Raw genomic sequence first — 8,802 nt, 5'->3', positions numbered from 1 at the left:
GCACTCTTGCTGCCTCCAGTGGCTGGAACGAGCCGGCTTTGCTCGCTCGTCTTCTGGAGGGTCTCCGCGCAGAGGTAAAGGATGAGATTCTCTCCCGGGAGGTCCCTTCCAGCGTGGATTCCTTGATTGAACTCGCTATTCGCATTGAGCGACGGGTTGATCTTCGTCACCAAGCTCGTGGAAAGGAGCTCGCGTTCTCCGTTGCCCCCCTCTCCGCATCACTACCATCTTCCTCTGCCGGCTCGGGAGCTGAGCCTATGCAGCTGGGAGGTATCTGCATCTCGACTAAGGAGAGGGAACGGAGAATCACCAACCGCCTCTGTCTCTATTGCGGTTCTGCTGGTCATTTTGTCACTTCATGTCCAGTAAAAGCCAGAGCTCATCAGTAAGCGGAGGGCTACTGGTGAGCGCTACTACTCCTGTCTCTCCTTCAAGATCCTGCACTACCTTGTCGGTCCATCTACGCTGGACCGGTTCGTCAGCTTCCTGCAGTGCCTTAATAGACTCTGGGGCGGAGGGCTGTTTTATGGACGAGACCTGGGCTCGGGAACATGACATTCCTCTCAGACAGTTAAGGGAGTCCACGGCCTTGTTCGCCCTGGATGGTAGTCCTCTCCCCAGGATTCAGCGTGAGACGCTACCTTTAACCCTCAGTGTTTCTGGTAATCATAGCGAAACCATTTCTTTTTTGATTTTTCGTTCACCTTTTACACCTGTTGTTTTGGGCCATCCCTGGCTAGTTTGTCATAATCCTTCCATTAATTGGTCTAGTAATTCTATCCTCTCCTGGAACGTCTCTTGTCATGTGAAATGTTTAATGTCTGCTATCCCTCCTGTTTCCTCTGTCTCTTCTTCACAGGAGGAGCCTGGTGATTTGACAGGGGTGCCGGAGGAATATCACGATCTGCGCACGGTGTTCAGTCGGTCCAGGGCCACCTCTCTTCCTCCACACCGGTCGTATGATTGTAGTATTGATCTCCTTCCGGGAACCACTCCCCCCCGGGGTAGACTATACTCTCTGTCGGCTCCCGAACGTAAGGCTCTCGAGGATTATTTGTCTGTAGCTCTTGACGCCGGTACCATAGTCCCCTCCTCCTCTCCCGCCGGAGCGGGGTTTTTTTTTGTCAAGAAGAAGGACGGGTCTCTGCGCCCCTGCATAGATTATCGAGGGCTGAATGACATAACAGTTAAGAATCGTTATCCGCTTCCTCTTATGTCTTCAGCCTTCGAGATCCTGCAGGGAGCCAGGTTTTTCACTAAGTTGGACCTTCGTAACGCTTACCATCTCGTGCGCATCAGGGAGGGGGACGAGTGGAAGACGGCGTTTAACACTCCGTTAGGGCACTTTGAATACCGGGTTCTTCCTTTCGGCCTCGCTAACGCTCCAGCTGTCTTTCAGGCATTAGTCAATGATGTCCTGAGAGACATGCTGAACATCTTTGTTTTCGTTTACCTTGACGATATCCTGATTTTTTCACCGTCACTCCAGATTCATCTTCAGCACGTTCGACGTGTCCTCCAGCGCCTTTTAGAGAATTGTCTTTTTGTGAAGGCTGAGAAGTGCACTTTTCATGCCTCCTCCGTCACATTTCTCGGTTCTGTTATTTCCGCTGAAGGCATTAAGATGGATCCCGCTAAGGTCCAAGCTGTCATTGATTGGCCCGCCCCTAAGTCACGCGTCGAGCTGCAGCGCTTTCTCGGCTTCGCGAACTTCTATCGTCGTTTCATCCGTAATTTCGGTCAGGTGGCAGCTCCTCTCACAGCCCTTACTTCTGTCAAGACGTGCTTTAAGTGGTCCGTTTCCGCCCAGGGAGCTTTTGATCTCCTCAAGAATCGTTTTACATCCGCTCCTATCCTTGTTACACCTGACGTCTCTAGACAGTTCGTTGTCGAGGTTGACGCGTCAGAGGTGGGCGTGGGAGCCATTCTTTCTCAGCGCTCCCTCTCTGACGACAAGGTCCACCCATGCGCGTATTTTTCTCATCGCCTGTCCCCGTCGGAACGTAACTATGATGTGGGAAACCGCGAACTGCTCGCCATCCGGTTAGCCCTAGGCGAATGGCGACAGTGGTTGGAGGGGGCGACCGTTCCTTTTGTCGTTTGGACTGACCATAGGAACCTTGAGTACATCCGTTCTGCCAAACGACTTAATGCGCGTCAGGCGCGTTGGGCGCTGTTTTTCGCTCGTTTCGAGTTCGTGATTTCTTATCGTCCGGGCTCTAAGAACACCAAGCCTGATGCTTTATCTCGTCTCTTCAGTTCTTCAGTAGCCTCCACTGACCCCGAGGGGATTCTCCCTGAGGGGCGTGTTGTCGGGTTGACTGTCTGGGGAATTGAGAGGCAGGTAAAGCAAGCGCTCACTCACACTCCGTCGCCGCGCGCTTGTCCTAGGAACCTTCTTTTCGTTCCCGTTCCTACTCGTTTGGCCGTTCTTCAGTGGGCTCACTCTGCCAAGTTAGCCGGCCACCCTGGCGTTCGGGGTACGCTTGCTTCCATTCGCCAGCGTTTTTGGTGGCCCACCCGGGAGCATGACACGCGTCGTTTCGTGGCTGCTTGTTCGGTCTGCGCGCAGACTAAGTCCGGTAACTCCCCTCCTGCCGGCCGTCTCAGGCCGCTGCCCATTCCCTCTCGACCGTGGTCTCACATCGCCTTAGATTTTGTCACCGGACTGCCTTCGTCAGCGGGGAAGACTGTTATTCTTACGGTTGTCGATAGGTTCTCTAAGGCGGCTCATTTCATTCCCCTTGCTAAGCTTCCTTCTGCTAAAGAGACGGCACAAATCATCATCGAGAATGTTTTCAGAATTCATGGCCTTCCGTCAGACGTCGTTTCGGACAGAGGTCCGCAATTCACGTCTCAATTTTGGAGGGAGTTTTGCCGTTTGATTGGGGCTTCCGTCAGTCTCTCTTCCGGCTTTCACCCCCAGTCTAACGGTCAAGCAGAACGGGCCAATCAGACTATTGGTCGCATCTTACGCAGTCTTTCTTTTCGCAACCCTGCGTCTTGGTCAGAACAGCTCCCCTGGGCAGAATACGCCCACAACTCGCTTCCTTCGTCTGCGACCAGGCTATCTCCTTTTCAGAGTAGCCTCGGGTACCAGCCTCCGCTGTTCTCATCTCAGTTCGCCGAGTCCAGCGTCCCCTCCGCTCAGGCTTTTGTCCAACGTTGCGAGCGCACCTGGAAGAGGGTCAGGTCTGCACTTTGCCGTTATAGGACGCAGACTGTGAGGGCTGCTAATAAGCGTAGAACTAAGAGTCCTAGATATTGTCGCGGTCAGAGAGTTTGGCTCTCCACTCAGAACCTTCCCCTTAAGACGGCTTCTCGCAAGTTGACCCCGCGGTTCATTGGTCCGTTCCGTATTTCTCGGGTCATTAATCCTGTCGCAGTTCGACTTCTTCTTCCGCGATACCTTCGTCGCGTCCACCCGGTCTTCCATGTCTCCTGTATTAAGCCCGTTCTTCGCGCCCCCGCTCGTCTTCCCCCCCCCCCCCCCATCCTTGTCGATGGCGCACCCATCTACAGGGTCCGCAGGATTTTGGACATGCGTCCTCGGGGCCGTGGTCACCAGTACCTCGTTGATTGGGAGGGGTACGGTCCTGAGGAGAGGAGTTGGGTTCCCTCTCGGGACGTGCTGGACCGTGCGCTGATCGAGGATTTCCTCCGTTGCCGCCAGGTTTCCTCCTCGAGTGCGCCAGGAGGCGCTCGGTGAGTGGGGGGGTACTGTCATGTATTGTCATGTTGTGTCTCTGTCCTTTCCTTTCACCCTGTCTCCCTCTGCTGGTCGTATTAGGTTACCTTTTCTCCCCCGCTTTCCCCCAGCTGTTCCTTGTCTCCTCCTGACTACCTCGTCACCCCGTTTCCCACCTGTTCCCTTTTTCCCTCTGATTAGTCCCCTATATCTCTCTCTGTTTTTGTTCCTGTCCTTGTCGGATTCTTGTTTGTTGTGTTTCATGCCTGAGCCAGACTATCGTCATGTTTGCTGTAACCTTGTCCTGTCCTGTCGGAATCTGCCGGTCTATCTGAGCCTACCTATGTTTGGTTATTAAAGAAGCTCTGTTTAAGTTAGTTCGCTTTTGGGTCCTCATTCACTCACCGTAACAAAAATAAGTTATATGTGTGGGCTGTAGCTGCAGGACATGCAAAGCACAGGAGCAATAGTTCAACAACCATCAACAGAGCGAGCTGCAGGCACTACTATTGAGATTAGATTTAAAAAAATGTTTATTTCACCTTTATTTAAATAGGCCATGGTGGTGAAGTAATTACAATATAGCAATTAAACACTGAAATGGTAGAATGTGCAGAAGATGAATGTGCAAGTAGAGATACTGGGGTGCAAAGGAGCAAGATAAATACATACACACAGTATGGGGATGAGATAAATTGGATGGGCTATTCACAGATGAGCTATGTACAGGTGCAGTGATCTGTGAGCTGCTCTGACAGTTGGTGCTTAAAGCTAGTGAGTGAGGTAAGAGTCTCTAGCTTTAGTGATTTTTGCAGTTCGTTCCAGTCACTGGCAGCAGAGAACTGGAAGGAGAGGCGGCCAAAGGAAGAATTGGCTTTGGGGGTGACCAGTGAGATATACCTGCTGGAGCGCGTGCTGCTATGGGTGCTGGTGGGTGCTGCTATGGTGACCAGTGAGCTGAGATAATGTGGGGCTTTACCTAGCAAAGACTTGTAGATGACCTGGAGCCAGTGGGTTTGGCAAGGAGTATGAAGCGAGGGCCAGCCAACGAGACCGTACAGGTCGCAGTGGTGGGTAGTATATGGGGTGTATTTCATATTGTTGTTTTTTGGGGTGTATTTCATATTGTTGTTTTTTGGTCAATATAGTATTTTGTTTACAATGTAACACAATGTAATACAATAATATTCAACATAAATTATACCAAACGTTTGCTGTACAGAAAGACAATTCTAAGCCATCTTTGGTTACACGTCACATTACAATCTTTAGCCTTATGGCGACCTCTGCAGGTGTATCTGTCAAGTTGCACAGAAACTAACATATCCCACAAGGCATTGGAGTTGTTCAAAATGTCTGTTGGATTCGTTCATAGCATGTCTGCCGAAATAGCTCAGTTGGGAGAGCGTTAGACTGAAGATCTAAATGTCCCTGGTTCGATCCCGGGTTTCGGCAGAGACTTGAATGTCATTTTTACATTTTCAAGGAAAATACATACACGTTCGCATTTTTGAAAAAACACGAAAGAAATTATACATCAGTCGGATAGTAGTCTATGACATCTAATGGAGAGTAAATAAATTGCAGTAGCCTAACTGTTAAGGTAGGCTATTAGTGATGAAATTGTAGCCTTCCTACGTATGTAGCAATCCACACGATGCGAAGATACGTTTACTATTGTGTTTAAAATGTAAAACCACTGAACTGGCATAATATAAATACATAGTGGGACTTTCGTTTGTTTTTCAACAGGACAATGACCCAACACATGTCCAGGCTGTGTAAGGTCTATTTTACCAAGGAGAGGGATGGAGTGCTGCATCAGATGACCGGGCCGTCACAATCACCCGCTCTCAACCCAAGAGATGGTTTGGGATGAGTCGGACCGCAGAGTGAATGAAAAGCAGCCAACAAGTGAATGAATAAGTGTTCTAAAACTTTTAACCGGTAGAGTATATATTTTTATTTCAGAAAAGGATGTGCTTATTTCAGAGTGCTAGACATGTCAAAACCGAGAAGCAGTTAACAGCATGATTACCTTTGTTGTAACTTCAGGTTTCAAAAATAAAACAGGGAAGGCAGGGATCTCACCATTGTTGAACTGGCAAGGTCATAAGATAGGCAGTAGTAAAATATAATTTGAGTTTATTAGCTGTTAATAAGCTCTGAACCTATTGCATTGACACATTGTGATGATAGGGTTGTTCAGTGACAGCCCATCCGCTCAGCCACTGCATGGCATTGGAGGGTCAATTCTAGCCTAACTTGTGAGTGTCACTTTACTTGATACACGTGTTTCTTAGCTAGTAATATATGCACATCAGTTCCATAGTTCCCTGTTTGTAGGCCTCTGTAGTGCAGTGGTGGAAAAAGTACTCAATTGTCATACTTGAATAAAAGTAGAGATGCCTTAATAGAAAATGACTCAAGTAAATGCTCAAGCTGTAACTCTGTATGTCAGCTTATCACGTGACTGAATAACTGGACCCTCCTCCTGTGTAAACTTCCATTTTATCCAGAAGTCTGAGTCACACCTTGGCAGTAAGTCCCCTCTTCTCCATGGAGAACATCTTGTGATTGATCCCAACGTTGTGCAGGGTTGTAGAGCCAAACTGCTGAGCCAAATATACTCTGAGGCACCAAAGAAGGAAGCCACACTCATCCTGAGGGTCTGGAGAACCACCTGTCTGCGGGCCTTGGAATGTCAGTCGCCAATGGAGAAACAGAGGCCAATTTCCACTTGAGGTGGAAGAGATTCTAGCCTCTGTGAATGATCAACTGGCCCAGCGCTCTGACTGGTCGAGCACAAAGATGATCCTTCAGTACAATGTCTCCTCTAAGAGCCAAATGGTGTCCAGAGACATTGCCTGCCTGATTGTGAGAGCCATGATGTAGCTCTTTCCCAGTGTGTACTCTCAATGGTACCCTGTGAGACCTGGTGACTGTGGAGAGTACTGCAGAGTTGAAGAACACAAAGCTGTGAACTACTGGACCCTAATGTCCACTGGAACTATGCCTAATTCCCAATTTCTGCACATCTTTTCAATTGACCCCGTCATGACTATGATCGATAAAGACATGACGACGCACTTTTGCTTTGCAAATCAGCTTTGGTTCATAGTCCAAAACAAGTTTGCCAAAGCTCCAAAGAGCAAAGCTCTCCTGAGAGCCTTGAATATATTACCTGAATGTGAAGAGAACCTGGGAAAGGTCGACTCTGATCTGAGAGATACGCTCTACTCTGGATACGTTTCAGCATTCCCTGCAAACCAACTTCATATTGATGCCTTCATGGAGGACAAGGAGCTGTGTTTTATTGTCTCCAGGATGGTTGTGGAAAGGTTGATAGGTCACTGAACCCCATCAGTGTTGTTCTCGGATCCCATTGTTGTTGGATCAGAGTTAATCAGCTACAGAGTAAGCTCTCTCTAAGAATACAATTAAAGTTTTTTAGTCACTCAAATATGCTGTTTACAATGTGGACTAGCAGACTATTCAGCCTCATACACTCTTCGCAGATCATTGACATATGAGGACCTTTCAAGTGTGTCAACAAATCAATGTACAGAACATGGTCTGCAAAGAGTACAGTAGATTTGGAGGTGAACACAAATATGACTTCTTCCTATCTTTCAGGTGACCGTAAATTGCCCCAGAAATAAGGGAGGATTCCTCCGCCATGTTTGGAGAGCAGTGAAGCGACTCACCTGTGGCTGCTGCCGACATGCTAGAGCTTGACCAAGCCAGGACTAAAATACATAGCCTAGACAAGTAGTCATTGTTATATGATCATGTGCAAGCCCTACCTTTTCAAAATCAGTTATTTCATTATTAAAATCGTTATGTTGTACTGATATGAATAAATTGCTTATTCATTAGATTGACTTGTCCCTGTCATTAATTTCAGCTATCATGTTTTGATGTCCAACAGACCTATTCTGGTGTATAAATGAAGCAACATTTCAAGCAAACATAGCCCCGTTTATAGCATTATCAGATATCCTTTGGTCTTAGACAGAGCCCTATGTATTATTTGGTATCAGAGGAGGCTGGTAGGAGGAGCAATAGGAGGAAGGGCTCATTCTAATTGCTGGAATGGAATCAATAGGACGGTATCAAACACATCAAACATATGAACACCAGCCATTACAATGAGCCTGACCTCCTATAACTCCTCCCACCAGCCTCCTCTGGTATTTACAGTAGTGCCATTAAGTGTTTTAAAAAACAATTTATATTGTCAAAAGGTTCCTCGATTGAACACAAGGTGGTGCTGTTATATAGTTTGACATTTATCCACCCTGGTCTTTGGCCTGGGCCCTGGCCTGTAGTATAGTTTCAAACTACTCTAATGATCAAAAATATCAATAAGAAAAGATAATACCTACAGCACTACCAAACATGTATAGAATATTCTCAATTGGTTAATTATTATAATTGGCTTGTTGAATAATTAGTGTTAATGATTGGCATTGTTTATGTTTGAGATTTGAGTCATGATACAGAGTCATGTCAGGATAGCATTGTTGACAGTGCCACATAGGTAACCTACGACCCCATGTATCCACCTCAGAGAAAGTGTTTTCACCACCAGCAGGGGTATGACAGACAGACAGGAATATTGGGCCTGGTCCAGTCCAGTCCACATAGGGATTCTGGCCCACTCATAATTAGTTTGTCTGTCCACCTGCCAGCAAGATCAAGATTTGTAAGAACGTTGGTCGAAGAGAGCAGGCCCAGGATTTCGGAGTACAAAACAGGTCAGGGATTTGCGTCATCTCCATTGAAACACGAGTGAATGGTGCACTCCCTCTCTGCCTCTCTCAGTGGCAGTGTTCTAAACAGCAGTGCATTCTAAATGAATGCAGCGAGAGTGTTTTAGAGCGAGAGAGCGGAGAGAGTGAGGCGGGAGATTGACAGGGTCAGAGTGAGGCGCACAATTTTCTGGGTACTGCTAGGCAATGACGACTATGTAGAGGAAGAGGTTGATAGTGTGTGTGTGTGTGTCTGTGTGTGTGTGTGTATATATGTGTGTGTGTGTGTGTGAGATCATCAGAACACTCTGTTCATTCCACGGCCTCTCATTTTCATCCCTACCCACACAATGTCAGATA

General features: G+C 47.6%; 1 long non-coding RNA gene and 1 other non-coding gene across 3 annotated transcripts; both read left to right on the top strand.

The window, feature by feature from the left end:
• The first annotated feature begins 5,019 nt into the window (after positions 1-5,019).
• LOC110494528 (uncharacterized) lies at positions 5,020-7,566 on the top strand. 2 transcript variants are annotated; one of them, XR_005036707.2, is made up of 3 exons: positions 5,020-5,291; positions 5,441-5,635; positions 7,325-7,566. It is a non-coding gene; the product is annotated as an uncharacterized LOC110494528 (long non-coding RNA). The 2 variants fall into 2 exon arrangements; XR_016488144.1 differs by having other exon boundaries at positions 5,038-5,291; positions 5,441-5,602.
• Positions 5,071-5,143, top strand: trnaf-gaa (transfer RNA phenylalanine (anticodon GAA)). Its single transcript has one exon. It is a non-coding gene; the product is annotated as a tRNA-Phe (tRNA).
• Positions 7,567-8,802: the final 1,236 nt, after the last annotated feature.

This window comes from Oncorhynchus mykiss, chromosome 17 (assembly GCF_057628025.1).
Source record: "Oncorhynchus mykiss isolate SJ-2025 chromosome 17, ASM5762802v1, whole genome shotgun sequence".
Lineage (NCBI taxonomy): Eukaryota > Metazoa > Chordata > Actinopteri > Salmoniformes > Salmonidae > Oncorhynchus > Oncorhynchus mykiss.
This window is presented reverse-complemented; position numbering and strand designations above follow the sequence as displayed.